Below are 17,091 nucleotides of genomic sequence, written 5' to 3'. Positions count from 1 at the left end.
TCTTTTCCAATTTTGCACAGATGCAAATAAATCATGTATGTATTTTGATATTTATTGATGACTTGGCTGTTCAGCAAAGTGAAGACTCACAAGTGTTTCTATCTGCACATGACCTCCCTCCTTCACCTGTTCTGTTTCTGAAAGTCATTCTAAGTGGTGGCTCTGCCTTCCACACAAATGTCCTCAACTCACATTTACAGGTGATACTTTATCTTCTAGAAAACTGTCCAATCTGAATGGCAGCTGAATTTTGATTAAAGGAAAATTCCTTGAATAACTGGACCATGCTATTTGTTATAAAATATCTGAACTTAAGTTATATATCGCCAAATTAACCTTTAAAAAAACCTGAAGCATGAAAGACAACATTTATATCTTCATGCTGTATCTTGCCTTTGGAAGGCAGTGGTTCTGCTATTAATTGTCGGACGGCTGGACTCTTTTCATCACAATATTATGTTCCTTTTATCTCTATTGAGACCATAAGACCATTGGGGGAAGGAGAAGAATTAGACAATTTAGCCAATTGAATCTCTTCCCTCCTTCAATAAGCTCATGGTTGCAGTGATAATCGTTTACCTCACAGTTTGTAGTACTGACCACATTAACCTTTTACTAATTAGAAATCTGATTACCTTAAATTTCCATATACTTCAGGACCCTGTTCAAACTGAATGGTGCGGAATGTATATTGATTTTTTGCGATTAAAAGAGCATTTCTTTGCATAATTGGACTATGCCATTAGTTATAAAGTCTAGGAACTAAAGTTATTGATCTCTAAATGAATCATAAAAAAAGACACCGAGGACTCTGCAGCCTTCTACATTAAAGAATTTCACAGATTCACTCTGAGAGAAGTTTGCTTTAAACCTATTTTCTACCCAACCGGCTCAGCAATGTGATAACACACCTCTAAAGCAGGTGGGAGTTGAACTGGGGCCTCCTGGTTCAGAAACAGGGGAGAAGTCCCTCTTCATCTCTGTTTTAAATAGGAAACACCTTGCAGAGATTACACCCACTGACCCGAAAACCGCCTGGAATGAGAAATGATATTTCCACATCTGCCTTGTAATGTGTCCTAAGACTCTGAGAGGTTTCTATAGGTTAGTCTCTCATTCTTCTCAACTCCAATGTGTATAGGTCCATACCTACTCAACCTTTCCTCATCAGATAGTCTCTTCATAACTGGGTTCAACCCAGTGTTCCTTCCCTGGACTGTCTCCAATGCCAATATGTACTTCCTTACAGAAGGGGAACACAGCATTTCACAATATTCCAATTGTCATCTAATTAGTACCTTGATTAATTATAGTGAGACCAACCTATTTTTATACTCCATTTCTTTTCAAACATTGGCCAGTGCTTCTTTGCTTTTGTTAGTGCTTGCTGAACGTGGATGTTACCTTGTTTTCTTCATTTAAGTAATATTCAGCTTGTCCATTTTTCCTGTCAAAGTGCATGACATCACATCTTCCCATATTATAGTAGTAACAGGATAGGTCAGAGTCAGCTTGGATTTATGAAGGGGAAATCATGCTTGACTAATCTTCTTTAATATTTTGAGGATGTAACTCTGAAGATGGATGAGGGAGATCCAGTAGATGCAGTGTACCTGGACTTTCAGAAAGCTTTTGATAAAGTCCACACATAGGAAGTTAGTGAGCAAAATTAGGGCGCATGGTATTGGGGGCAAAGTACTAACTTGGATTGAAAGTTGGTTGGCTGATAGGAAACAAAGAGTAATGATAAACGGCTCCATTTCGGAATGGCAGGCAGTGACCAGTGGGGTACTGCAAGGATCAGTACTGGGACCGCAGCTTTTTACAATATATGTTAATTATATAGAAGATGGTATTAGCAATAACATTAGCAAATTTGCTGAGGATACTAAGCCGGGTGGCAGGGTGAAATGTGATGAGGATGTTAGGAGATTACAGGGTGACCTGGACAAGTTAGATGAGTGGTCAGATGCATGGCAGAAGCAGTTTAATGTGGATAAATGTATGGTTATCCATTTTGGTGACAAGAACAGGAAGGCAGATTACTACCTAAATGGAATCAATTTAGGTAAAGGGGCAGTACAGAGAGATCTTGTACACCAATCTATGAATATAAGCATGCAGGTACAGCAGGTAGTGAAGAAGGCTAATAGCATGCTGGCCTTCATAACAAGAGGGATTGAGTATAGAAGCAAAGAGGTTCTTCTGCAGCTGTACAGGGCCCTGGTGAGACCACACCTGGAGTACTGTGTGCAGTTCTGGTCTCCAAATTCAAGGAAAGACATTCTGGCTATTGAGGGAGTGCAGCGTAGGTTCACAAGGTCAATTCCTGGAATGGCGGGATTACCTTACACTGAAAGACTGGAGTGACTGGGCTTGTATACCCTTGAGTTTAGAAGACTGAGAGGGGATCTGATTGAGACATATAAGATTATTAAAGGATTGGACACTCTGGCGGCAGGAAACATGCTTCCGCTGATGGGTGAGTGCCGAACCAGAGGACACAGCTTAAAAATACGGGGTAGACCATTTAGGACAGAGATGAGAAGAAACTTCTTCACCCAGAGAGTGGTGGCTGTGTGGAATGTTCTGCCCCAGAAGGCAGTGGAGGCCCAGTCTCTGGATTCATTTAAGAAAGAGTTGGATAGAGCTCTCAAGGATAGTGGAATCAAGGGTTATGGAGATAAGGCAGGCACAGGAAACTGATTAAGGATGATCAACCATGATCATATTGAATGGTGGTGCAGGCTGGAAGGGCAGAATGGCCTACTCCTGCACCTATTGTCTATTGTCTATTATATTTTATCTGGAATGCTTTTGCCCACTTGCTTAACTTATTTGTTCCCCTGTGCACTTGCCATCCAATCTATATTTTAGATTAGATTCTCTACAGTGTGGAAACAGGCCCTTCAGCCCAACAAGTCCACACCGCCCCTCCGAAGAGACACCCACCCAAACCCATTCCCCTATTCTGACTAACGCACCTAACACTTCGGGCAATTTAGCATGGCCAATTCACCTAACCTATATTTGTGCCATCTGTAACATAATCTCCTTCCTATTTTAAATGAAGGTGTTACATTGGAAACCTGCCAATCATAGAGAATAGAACAGTACATCATAGGAACAGGCCTTCAACTCACTGCATCTGTGCCAACCATGATGCCATGGTAACCAACTCCATCTCTCTGCTCATGGTGTTACCCTTCTTAAACGTTGCTACTATATCCACTTCTCCAACCTCTCCAGGCAGCACGTTCTGGACACCCTCTGTTTAAAGAACTTGTCTCTCACATCTTATTTAAAGTTTCCACCTCTCACTGAAAACGATACCTCTTAGTGTTTGACATTGCCTCCCAGGGAAAGGACTCCGATTACCCACGCTATCTATGCCTCTCACAATTTTATGTCCTTCTATCAGGTCACCCATCAGCCTCTGTACTCCTGTAAAAAAAGGAAGCTGTGAAACCTGTTCGAGCTGATAGACTCCAACCAGCTCACTGAGTGATCGTTCCCAGGACTTTCCCTTTTCTTTTGGCAGCCCCTTCTTGAAATTTTCAGCTCTCCTTTGAAATTCTCTCACTGACTGGTCGCTATTTTATTTCAAGTTGTTGCATCTGGTCCAACTACTCCAGACCATCCCAAAACAGGCTGAGGCAGGCACAGGGAAGGCTCCCTGTGGTCTCTCTGTTACTGACTGAGAGTGCCCTCATACAAATGTAGGTCAGTATTTCATTCAATTCAAGCTCCAGAGGCGATCCATTGTTCGGTGGGGCATCTTCAGAGTGAATATGAATGTAGCTATAGAAATGTGGGGAAGTGTGAGGCGATGCATTTTGGCAGGAATGTAGAGTTGCGTCTAAACTCTAATCAGCCACGATCTTACAGAATGGCGAGCAGGTTCGAAGGGCCAAATGGCCTCCTCTTGTTTCTTGTGTGTATGTTTGGTAGACAGGCCTCTGGTTAGTTACCTACTAACAGCTCAAAATTCAATTGTACTGACTCTCAGCTGGGTCAGGAAACTACAAACCAATGGAATATCAGAGGGTCCAATGTAACCAGGACACTGTTGGAACTTTACTGAGAAATAATATCAGTGCCCAGTAAAAGATGTAAACCCAGATAAATACATGCTCCAATTTACTTTTGACAATGGATAGGAGGTATATGGAGAATTAGCACATAAAGGATTGTTGGCAGCTTGAAAATGTAAAAGTGGAGAATGTCATTTCTTGTTTGTTTGGCTTCACTGTTGTGAAGTTGAAGGTGTGTACTGTACCTTTAAGAGAGAGTGAAAGGTGTTTTGGCAGTGAGAGAACGCAGGCAACTGTCATGTGACTGACTAGCAGTCTCAAAATGTACTGGAAAATTCAAAATATGCAACAGTTAGCTGTAAACTAGATTCCTCAGTTGTTTTGACCAGCACTTGAATTTAAACCATCAGTTTAAATTATGCCCCAGGAGATGAAAACCCAACCTAACTTGAATTTTACTGTTTTGCCAACATCTGATGTTTGGGGTATAAATAAGGAGGGATTTTGAGAATTAGCAGAGAGAATGACAACCTGCCATCTGGAGTGACAACCTGCCATTCAAAATACTCCTTATCAAAGGTATCTTTTTCATATGAAACATCTTTGTTACAAAAGACGGATGACGAGCCAGGGAGATCCACAGCCAGAGGAAGACAGACACCAGAGACAACAACCGCTGTCTGGTTTTGAAAATTAAGTTGCTGTAATTTTAACAATTTTAACAATTTTATTGGATCAGTATGTTGTTATAGTGTGAGAGGTAGATAACAAGTATTTAAGGGAAAGGAGCTTTAGCATTGTAAATACACCTTGTAGTTGTTATTTAATGCTCACTTTTAGAGTTAAAGAATAAATTGATATGCTTTAATGGTTAAATTGATATGCATGGTGGTTAGCACTGCTGCCTCACAGCGCCAGAGACCTGGATTCAATTCCTGCCTCAGGCAACTGTGTGTGTGGAGTTTGGCACATTCTCCTCGTTTCTGCGTGGGTTTCCTCTGAGTGCTCTGGTTTCCTCCCACAGTCCAAAAAATGTGCTGGTCAGGTGAATTGGCCACGCTGAATTGCCTGTAGTGTTAGGTGAAGGGGTAAATATAGGGTATTGGGTCTGGGTGGGTTGCTGTTTGGAGGGTCGGTGTAGACCCGTTGGGCCGAAGGGCCTGTTTCCACACTATAAGTAATCTAATCTAATCTAATAGTGGAATTTGAGGAGTTCTCTGTCACTCATACGTTAACAGATTATGAAGTAAACCTTTCTGCGTGTTTGGTTAAATTAACAGAGGAGTTCACCGCCATGTTGTAACAGGTCTAACATCACACAACACTAGGTTAAAGTCCAACAGGTTTATTTGAAAGCATTAGCTTTCAAAGCACTGCTCCTTAATCAGGTAGTTGTTGTAACAGCACATTGTAACAAACTTTAAAAATATGGACTTACTTTGTCCAAACCACGAGGTTTTTCTGAACCTGTACGCAGTGCATTAAACCTGAAGGGTTAGGGATACTAGAGGAAAAAGTCTTCACAATATCACAGGAGTTACAACTGGATGAACAAATCGAGATTGTTTCTTCCTTTCTCACTCAAAGGCAATTTTGAAAGAATCTACGTTTGCCATCTCCATGTAACTATGATTCACCTTAAACTCTTATAATGCAGAACAGCATTTTTCCGATTCTAATTTTCAGAGATGCCCTTCAGTGAGCTCCTCCAGAATTCTCAAAATGTCATTGGTTCCCCTCTGCCCTCATTCCCCAATTAAATGACTTCACCTCAGACAAGTGGATCATTAAGAGCGAAAATAAGAAGAACAAGAGAACATACAAGAACTAGGAGCAGGAGTAGGCTGTCTGGCCCTTTAATAAGATCAGGGCTGATCTTTTCGTGTCTTCAACTCCACTTACCCATCCTCCCACCATAACCCTTCATTCCTTTACTGTTCAAAAAATTTGCTAGCTTTGCTTTAAAAACATTTACTAAGGAAGCCTCAACTACTTTACTGGACAGGGAATTCTACAGATTCACAACCCTCTGGGTGAAGACATTCCTTCTCTATTCAGGACTAAATCTGCTTCCCATAATTTTGAGGCTATGCCCTCCTGGCTTAGTTTCACCCGCCAGTGGAAACAGCCTTTCTACTTCTAGCTGATCGATTCCCTTCATAATTTCATATGTTGCTATAAGATCTCCCCCAGCACATTCTTCTAAATTCCAATGAATATAATCCCAGTCTACTCAGTCTCTCCTCATAAGCCATCCCCCTCAACTCCAGAATCAACCCAGTGAACCTCCTCTGTTCCACTCTTCAGCCACATCCTGAATCAAACCCGCTACAACAGCCACGTCTCTTTCCTCAGCACCTGCCCTCCTCCTACCACACTTCCACCTCCTCCCTTCATCCCCTGTAGTGCCCGTATAGCCTGCACTGAGTTTTGAGAAGATTTGTAGCTCAGGTTGAGGTTCTGGATGCAGGTTTTCTCGCTACGCTGGAAGGTTCATGTTCAGACGTTTCGTCACCATACTTGGTAACAACATCATGAGCCTCTGGACGAAGCATTGCTGATCTTCCTGCTTTCTATTCATGTATTTTGGTTTCTTTGGGTTGGTGATATCATTTCCCATGGTGATGTCATTTCATATGGTGATGTCATTTCCTGTCATCCTTTCTCAAGCTCGGTGACCAAAACTGCCCACAGTACTCCGGGTGTGCCCTCACCAGCACCCTATCCAGCTGCAACATAAGCTCCTTGCTTTTAAATTCAATTCCTTTAGCAATAAAGAACAACATCCCATTTGCCTTCTTAATTACCTGTTGCACCTGCATGCCAGCATTCTTTTGCTCAGATAGAAAGTTTATTTCACTTCTGTTGCTGAGCACATCATTCACTGATACAGATTCAATGCTTCCAGACTAACCTATGAGACACAACCTGTTTCTAGTGAGTGCCTTCAGTCAGTGAGGAGGAGAGTGGACCTGTGGGACCTCAGTATGCAGCATTCAACCCATGGTAGCAGTGCAGTGGGAAAAGCTCCTCTTGTGAATTGCAGGAGTCCATTCAGCACACTGTTCCAGGCCAGTCACAGAGATCCAGGAAATCTGTATTCGAACCTGGAAAATCCATGGATTGAAGAAGGAAGAACAAGAGAACAGGGTCAAGCTGATGAGGTCAGCAGCTTTTCTGTCACTAACTCCATGTCACATTTTATTTTCTGTTTCATAACATGACAACCCACACCATAACCCCATACTTCCGCCCCTCCAGGGAAACTTGAAAATGTGATATGCTTCTCTCGGGTACCATGAGAGTACATTTCTAACACTACAGGTGGCTCAGTTTGGCACCAGTGCTGTGTACACTGGGGATAACCAGGAGCAGATCAACACAAATCCAACTGGCGAGGACAGATCTGTTTAAGGGGAGTCAGTGTGGATTAAAAATCAAACAACTGTTTCGGATTAAAAAGAATTGTTGATTAATGAAGGCAAAGCCGTGCAATGTGTTTCACAAATTGTTGCAGAAGAAGCTGGATGAAAACTAAAGCAATTTTAATCAATGGTTCAGCTTTGCCGTGGGGAAGTAATGTGTTAGGACAGAACAATGCTGAGTGATTATAAATTACTGCAACTTGCAGGTAGCAGAAGGGTTTCTTAGTGCAAGGTTATGGTATTTCATTCTCATTTTTTTTTTGCTGTGTACAAATGATATTCAAATATACAAATACAATCAAAATATGCTTTGATGCCAAGTGTTGATTTGGTGCAGATAATCAGGATGATATCGGTCAACTGCTTCGGTGCACAGACAGGGTCAGAATAATATTACCAGGAGATAGCAGAAAGCGTTGGAGGGAATTTAACAGGCTGAAGGCTGCAGTAACGGAGTTTGGCAGGAAAGATTAAACAGGGGCACCATCGACCGAAGTGGGGAGTTTTAAGTGTGAACAGGGTCATGTACATTGGTCTTTTAATGTGATAAGATGTGCTGAAGGGGGAATTAGCAAACATCTCGGCTCTTAGATATTACAAATGACGCATTGAGTTAAAACAAAACAGAAAATGCATAAAGAGAGAAAAGTTCTGTTCCTGTAAATCTGAAATATAACCTCAGCAGGTCTGACAGCATCTGTGATGAGAGAACTCAGACCCATTTCTCCCGCACCAGTCTTTGAGTCTCAATGTCACTCCCTCATCTGATTGGCCCAATGCCAATGAACACTTGGTATAGATATTAATCCAGATATCTGAGGGTCAGCTTCTTAATTAGACTCTGAGGTCTTGACAGTGATGAGGCAGGACCTTGCTTCCTGCCTGGCATATGTTGTCTGTATCTCCACAGATCGGTAAGATGCCCATCTCATTGCAAACTTGTCTTCAGTCCTGACCATGCATCCTGAAAGCCAGCATGGGAAGGGAACACAGCCTCCTGGAGTCACGTTCTTTGTTGTAGAAAGGTTCCTGTGACTATATCACCCCCTACTACCATTGCATTGTTTCTGGTTTCTTCCACTTGAATGTCCTTCTGGTGTCAAGGTCAAATCACTCTTGCCAAGGATGATGCTCCTGAACTCCTGCTCTCTGAGTCCCCCATGCAGACGTCACTCAATATCACACTCTCCAGTCTCTGGACACTGACCGAATCAGACAACCTCACCCTCGAAGGTGTGACAGCCTCCTGATGCAAATTATCCAGTGAACATTCCCCGACCCGATGGGACATGGTGTCTGTATTCCAGCCTCAAGCTCACAGGTTGCAGCTGTGACACATTTCTCATGCTGCTGGCTTTGATATGCTCCATTTACTTGGTTATTTTTCTCAAATGAAGTTATATTTACATTTGTTTTCACCATTTTAAAAAAATTATGCTCATTGCAAGATTAATATAAAGTTTACAATAAATTGCACTCAGTTGACAAGATTCATCTGCTCCAAACAGAAGGGATCCATCAGGCACAGTTTTAGAGGAGCTGTTCCTTTAAGGAAATAAGGCCAATTCCATTTTTACCCCCTGGGTAGATCTTGTCAAATCTTCCTTAAATGTGGGAGTCTCCCGTCTTAAACTGTACGTTTCAAACTAATAACAGACACAAACAAAAATAGGATTTGCCCAAAACTTTGGATTCTCTTGTCCAGTTCTTCTTTCTCCCAGTAAAACCTTTCCTTATTCAGACAAACTGCCTCTCTTTGAAGATTGAGGGAGGTGGTGGACTAGACATTGTGCTACCTTCACTGGAACTCCAAGATAATCATCCAAATGTCAACACGGCAGATGGTGAAATGTAAATTGAAAATAAAAACACTGCAATAAAAATAACTAACCAGACAACAACTCTGAATTGACTGGAATGTCCATCTGGGTCATGAATGTTCCTCAGGGAAGGTAAACTGCCTTTTACACTTGGTCTTGGCTCCATGTGACTCCAGACCCACAGCAATGTGTGGCTGACTCTGACCTGCCCTTTCGGTGAATAGTGGTTGACAGTAATGCACATGGGAGTGCATTCCACCACATGGGAGTAGGAGTGACACATTCTTGGCAGTATGGATCTTGGAGTCCATATACATAGATCCCTGAAGGTTGCCACCCAGGTTGATAGTGGTGTTAAGAAGGCATACGGTGTGTTAGGTTTCATTGGTAGAGGGATTGAGTTCTGGAGCTGCAATATGATGCTGCAACCATACAAAACGCTAATGCGGCCACACTTGGAATATTGTGTACAGTTTTGTTCGCCCCATTACAGGGGAAGAATGTGGAAGCATTGGAAAAAGTGGAGACGGGATTTACTAGGATGTTGCCTGGTCTGGAGGGAAGATCTTATGAGGAAAGACTGAGAGACTTGGGTCTGTTCTCATTGGAGAGTAGAAGGCTAAGAGGGGATTTAATAGAGACATACAAGATGATCAGAGGATTAGACAGGGTAGACAGTGAAAGTCTTTTTCCTTGGATGATGATGTCAGATTTTACAAGGGCATAGCTACAAATTAAGCAGTGATAGATTTAAGACAGATGTCAGAGGCAGATTCTTCACTCAGAGAGTGATAAGGCCTGCCAACGTAGTTAACTCAGCCACATCAGGGAGATTTAAACAATCCTCAGATAAGCACATGGATGATTTTGGGATAGTGTAGGGGGTCGAGCTGAGAATAGTTCACAGGTCGGCGCAACATCGAGGGCTGAAGGGCCTGTTCTGTGCTATATTGTTCTATGTTCTATGTTCTCAAACAGCCCCAGCCTATTCAGCCTTTCCCTATAGCTTAAATCCTCCAACCCTGGAAACAAAAAGATTTCCAAAAGGCTGGAAATCTTTGACTGAACCATGCTACGTTCTTCTGTATCACAGGGAGGCCATAATTGAACGCATTATTCCAAAAGTGGTTGAACCAATGTACTGTACAGCTCCAACATGGCTCCCAACTCTGATAGGATTCGCAGTGGAGATGACTTGGGGTGTGCAGTGAGAGAGGGACTCACTGAAATCTTTGTAGAGGAAGGAAGAGAGCTTCTTCAAGGAAGGCCTGCTGGACACACTTTCCTCATTCCTGAAGAAGGGCTTATGCCCGAAACGTCGATTCTCCTGTTCCCTGGATGCTGTCTGACCTGCTGCGCTGTTCCAGCAACACATTTTCAGCTCCCAACTCTGAAACTCACGTTCTGACCAATAAAGGCAAACATACCACTAACCTTTCTCATTATCCCGTTCACCTGCAACTCCACTTGATGTGGATGTTGCTAAGCAATTTAACTGTTCCAATTGATAAATAGGTGGACTTTGCAGGATGTGCGCTCTACCAGATACAGGTCTACGAGGCCTATGAGACCTCTTACTCAATTTAGGTGTAGTAGGGCTCCTTTGCTTTCTCAAGTCCACATACCAACAACAACTACAATGACTTGCCAGCCAAGATCCTGAAGAAAATATTCATCATTTGGCTAAGGCTTGACTTTGTTTTGGCGTTTTGCTGTGGGCTGACCTTGAGTCCCTCTGTTCAGAACATGCCCCGAGTGTGGCTATGCAATTGCCTTCACACAAGTGGTGTTCTGCAAGTTCAGTCGAATTGGCGAGGGTATGCACTTCCAGAATACCCTACAACTCCTTTCCTCCACTTGTCACATTTCCCAATCATTAATGTCAGTTGTAATGCCCTGTTTGAAGATCCAGTTGGCCTTCAGCTGGAAGGTGCTTTTGCATGTTTACATCATTAATCCCACATGCCAACCAGTCTCGCAGCATCTCATCTGGGATTAAGCTGAAGTCATCTTAACCGAGTCAAAGATCCCAATACAGTTTAAATTTAGTTGTGTTCTTTCTTAATTGTGTTTGATGGTGATGGAATATGACATATTGTCCAGAATCAAAAAGTATGGTGCTGGAGAAGCACAGCCAGTCAGGCAACATCTGAGGAGCAGGAGAGTTGACGTTTTGAACATGAGCCCTTCAACAATTTCTCCTTCCAATCCTCCCACTTCCTCCAGACCAAAGGGGTAGCCATGGGCACCCACATTGGGCCCCAGCTATGCCTACCTCTTTGTTGGTTATGTGTAACAGTCCATCTTCCATAGTTACACTGGCACCATTCCTTACCTCTTCCTAACGTTATATTGATGCCTGTATCGGCGACACCTCATGTTCCCACAAGGAGATTGAACAGTTCATTAACTTCACGAACATCCTCCACCTTGACCTCACATTCACCTAGACCATCTCAGACACCTCCCTTTACTTCCTGGACTTCTCCATCTCCATTTCCATGGGGAGGTGATAACCTTGTATAGGGAGGTGATGGCCTCCTGGGATTATCGCAGGAATGTTTAGGGGAGCCTGGTGTGAATCCTGCCAAGGCAGATGGTGGAATTTGAATTCAACAAAAATCTGGAATTAAGAGTTTAATAATGACCATGAATCCATTGTCGATTGTTGGAAAACTCCACCTGGTTCTCTAATGTCCTTCAAGGAAGGAAACTGCCATCTTTGCCCAGTCTGCCCTCCAGGTGACTCTAGACCCACAGCAATGTGGCTAGCTTTGAACTGCCCTCTGAGCAATTAGGGATGCGCAATAAATGCTGGCCTAGCCAGCGATGTCCTCATTCCATAAACGAATATAAAAAATATTCTGGCGACTAACTCAACACAGACTCTACTTCAAACCCACCAACTCTCACAGCTACCTGGACTATGCCTCCTCCCATCCTGCCTCCTTTCAAAATGCCATCCCTTATTCCCAAATCCTCCGCCTCCACCACATCTGTTCCCAGGAGGTGCAATTTCACTATAGAACATTCCAGGTAGTCTCCTTCTTCAAAGACCACAATTTCCCTTCCAAGTGGTCGGCAATGCCCTCCAGTGCATCTCCTCCACTTCCCAGACCTTTGCCCTTGAACCCCACCACCCCAGTCACAACATGGATAGAACGCCCCGGTCCTCAGTCCACCCCACCAATCATCAGATACAACGCATCATCCTCAGCCATTTGTGCCACCTACAAACAGACCCCACCACCAGGGAGATGTTTCTCTCCCCACACCTATTTGCATTCTGCAGAGACCATTCCCTCACTACTCCCTTGTTAGTTTTACGCCCCCCCTACCATCATTCTTTCCATTCATTGCACCTTCCCTTGCCACCACAAGAGGTGCACAATCTGTGTCACACCTCTCCCTCACCTCTATCCAAGGCCCCAAATAATCCTTCCACATCCTGTACTTCCACTCACCTCATCTACTGTGTCCATTGCTCTCGACGTGGTCTCCTCTCACAGGGGAGACAGGGCGCCAACTTGTGGAACATCTCTGGGACACGCACACTAAATAAGCCCATCACCCGTTAGCCAAACACTTTAACTCCCCCTCCCACTCAGACAAGGACATGCAAGTCCTGGGTCTCTTCCACTGCCAACCTCCAGCCACTCGACGCGTGAAGGACAAACACCTTATCTTCCATATTGGGACTGTCCAATCACATGGGATCAATGTGGATCTCACCAGTTTCCTCATTTCCCCTCCCCTCACTTTATCACAGATCCAGCCCTCCAACTCGGCACTGCCCTCATGAACTGTCCTACCTGTCCAACTACCTTCCCACCTATACGCTCCACCCTCCACTCCAACCTATCACCATCACACCCCACCTTTACCTACATATCGCATTCCCAGTTACCTTCCCCCAGCCCCACCCCCTCCCATTTATCTCTCAACCCCCTTGGGCCAACCTTTCATTCCTGATGAAGAGGTCATGCTCGAAACGTTGACTCTCCTCCTCTTCGGATTCTGCCTGACTGGCTGTGCTTTTCCAGCACCACACTTTTCGACTCTGATCTCCAGCATTTGCAGTCCTCGCATTCTCAATACTGTCCAGAATGTCTAGGAACAGTCAAGTTTAAAGTAGCAAAACTATCAATATGAATTTCAGCTTTCAATGACTGGCGACAGGATGGAGAGGGATCAATGGTTCAGTTCTGGAAGGTACTGTTCCTATTGAGTAGCAAAAACAGAAAAGATCAGCCATGGAGCCTTGTAATCAAGAGAGGCTGAGTCATTAACTTTGTGAGTGAGAATAGAGAAACTGACTAAAGACAATTTTATTGTTTTCAAACATTATTTAATAATATCTGAAATGAGAGACCACGTCATCAGTTTAAATTCAAAATCTTTCTTCAAATGCAGAAGATGACAGTCAGATACCTTAAAATGATGCTTTCCTTAAAATAAAATAGTTGATTGGAAATGGGTGCTGCCTCTTAGACCAACATTTATTGCCCATCAGTAATTGATCATAGGCCAGTCCTTTCGGTCTGGAGTCACATGTCAGTCAGAATAAATTTTTGTTTATTTTTCCTCAAGCTGCAATGGTGAACCAAATGCGATTTTACTAAAATCGATCGTCATTACACGATATCTAATAATGTCATAGAGTCATGAGGTCAAAGGGATATATAGCACGGAAACAGACCAGATATCCCAACCCAATCTAGTCCCACCTGGCAGCACCCGGCCCATATCCCTCCAAACCCTTCCTATTCAGATACCCATCCAAATGCCTCTTGAATGTTGAAATTGTACATCCTCTGGCAGCTCATTCCATACATGTACAACCCTCTGCGTGAATAAAATGCCCCTTAGATCTCTTCTATACCTTCCCCCTCTCACCCTAAACCTATCTCCTCTAGGTCTGGACTCCCCAACCCCAGGGAAAAGACTTTGTCTATTTATCCTACTCATGCCCCTCATAATTTTGTAAACCGCTATAAGGTCACCACTCAGCCTCCGACGCTCCAGGGAAAACAGCCCTAGCCAGTTCTGCCTCTCCCGAGAGCTCAAATCCTACAACCTGGCAACATCCTTGTAAATCTTTTCTGAACCCTTTCAGGTTTCACAACATCTTTCCAATAGGAAGGAGACCAGAATTGCAGGCAATATTCCAACAGTGGCCTAGCCAATGTCCTGTACAGCCGCAACATGACCTCCCAACTCCTGTGATTAATACTCTGACCAATAAAGGAAAACATACTTCACTATCTTCTTCACTATCGTATTCACATATGCCTTCTTCACTATCCTATCTACCTGCGACTCCACTTTCAAGGAGCTATGAACCTGCACTCCAAGGTCTCTTTGTTCAGCAACACTCCCTAGGACCTTACCATTAAGTGTATAAGTCCTGCTAAGATTTGCTTTCCCAAAATGTAGCACCTTGCATTTATCTGAATTAAGCTCCATCTGCCACTTCTCAGCCCAATGGCCCATCTGGTCCAGATCCTGTTGTAATCTGAGATAATCCTCTTCGCTGTCCACTACACCTCCAATTTTGGTGTCATCTGCAAACTTACTAACTGTATCTCTTATGCTCACATCCAAATAATGTCACTTTTCATTCTGCATTTTTGGGCAGACAGACGTGGAGAGAGCTTAATGGACATTCAAAACGTGACATGTGTAAAACAATTTACTCAGCAAATACCAGCCACTAAACCCAACAGAAAATCAGGAAATCATTTAGCAAAATATACAGAACGTGGAAGTTTCGAAAATAAATCATGAGCGCAGCAAAATAGAAACTTATGCACATGACATGAGGGGTGCCATTTATGTTGCTAGAATATAATGTGCAAGGTTTGTGAAGGTTTGTAGCTCAGTTTGAGGTTTAGGGTGTAGGTTTGCTTGCTGAGCTGCAGGTTTGATATCCAGACTTTCATTACCTGGCTAGGTAACATCATCAGTTGCGACCTCCAAGTGAAGCGAAGCTGTTGTCTCCTGCTTTCTATTTATATCTTTCTCCTGGATGGGGTTCCTGGGGTTTGTGGTGATGTCATTTCCTGTTCATTTTCTGAGGGGTTGATAGATGACACCTAGATCTATGTGTTTGTTTATGGCGTGGTGGTTGGAGTGCCAGGCCTCGAGGAATTCTCTGGCATGTCTTTGCTTAGCCTGTCTCAGGATAGATGTGTTGTCCAGTCGAAATGGTATTTTTTTTTTCATTTGTGTGTAGGGCTACGAGGGAGAGAGGGTCATGTCTTTTTGTGGATAGCTGGTGTTCATGTATCCTGGTGGCTACCTTTCTTCCTGTTTGTCCTACGTAGTGTGTGTGGCAGTCCTTGCATGGAATTTTGTAGATGACGTTGGTTTTGTCCATGGGTTGCACTGAGTCGTTTAAGTTTGTTAGTTTTTGTTTGAGAGTGTTGGTGGGTTTGTGTGCTACTAGGATTCCAAGGGGACTTAGTAGTCTGGCTGTCATTTCTGAGACTTCTTTGATGTATGGTAAGGTGGTTAGAGTTTCTGGCTGTGTTTGGTCTGCTTGTCATGGTTTGTTCTTGAGGAATCTGCGCACTGTATTTTTTGAGTATCTGTTCTTCTTGAGTACGTTGTATAGGTGGTTCTCCTCTGTTTTCTGAAGTTCGTCTGTGCTGCAGTGTGTGGTGGCTCTTTGGAATAGTGTTCTGATACAGCTTCGTTTGTGTGTGTTGGGATGGTTGCTGGTGAAGTTAAGCAGCGGACCCAGATTTTTGGTTTGATGGTTGGTAGGGCTGTTTGTTCTAGTCTTTGCATTACCGCTTCTGCTATGAATCCTGATAGATGACACCTTTGTCATCACAAAACGAAACAAGATAGAAGAGACATTTGACATCATCAACAACTCCCTCACAGGCATAAAGTTCACCAAGGAGGAAGAAACCGACAACAAACTCGCATTCCTGGTCATCACAGTCGAAAGAAAGGACAACGGAGAACTACAAACCTGCGTACACAGAAAACCGACAAACACTGACCAGGTACTTAACTTCACCAGCAACCATCCCAACACACACAAATGAAGCTGTATCAGAACACTATTCTAACGAGCCACCACACACTGCAGCACAGACAAACTTCGGAAAACAGAGGAGAACCACCTATACAACGTTTTCAAGAAGAACGGATACTCAAAAAAAAATACAGTGCGCAGATTCCTCAAGAACAAACCACGACAAGCAGACCAAACACAGCCAGAAACCCTAACCACCTTACCATACATCAAACAATTTTCAGAAATGACAGCCAGACTACTAAGACCCCTTGGAAACCTAGTAGCACACAAACCCACCAACACTCTCAAACAAAAACTAACAAACTTAAACGATCCAGTACAACCCATGGACAAAACCAACATCATCTACAAAATTCCATGCAAGGACTGCCACAAACACTACGTAGGACAAACAGAAAGAAAGTTAGACACCAGGAACATGAACACCAGCTAGCCACAAAAAGACATGACCTTCTCTCCCTCGTAGCCCTACACACGAATGAAAAAAAAACACCATTTCGACTGGACAACACATCTATCATGAGACAGGCTAAGCAAAGACATGCCAGAGAATTCCTCGAGGCCTGGCACTCCAACCACAACGGCATAAACAAACACATAGATCTCAGTGTCATCTATCAACCCCTTAGAAAACGAACAGGAAATGACATCACCACAAACCCCAGGAACCCCATCCAGGAGAAAGATATAAATAGAAAGCAGGAGACAAAAGTTTTGCTTCACTTGGAGGTCGCCAAAGATGATGTTATCTCGCCAGGATA

Source organism: Chiloscyllium plagiosum, unplaced genomic scaffold, assembly GCF_037043375.1.
Source record: "Chiloscyllium plagiosum isolate Xiang-an unplaced genomic scaffold, Cpla_swu_hap1 HiC_scaffold_38, whole genome shotgun sequence".
NCBI lineage: Eukaryota > Metazoa > Chordata > Chondrichthyes > Orectolobiformes > Hemiscylliidae > Chiloscyllium > Chiloscyllium plagiosum.
This window is presented reverse-complemented; position numbering follows the sequence as displayed.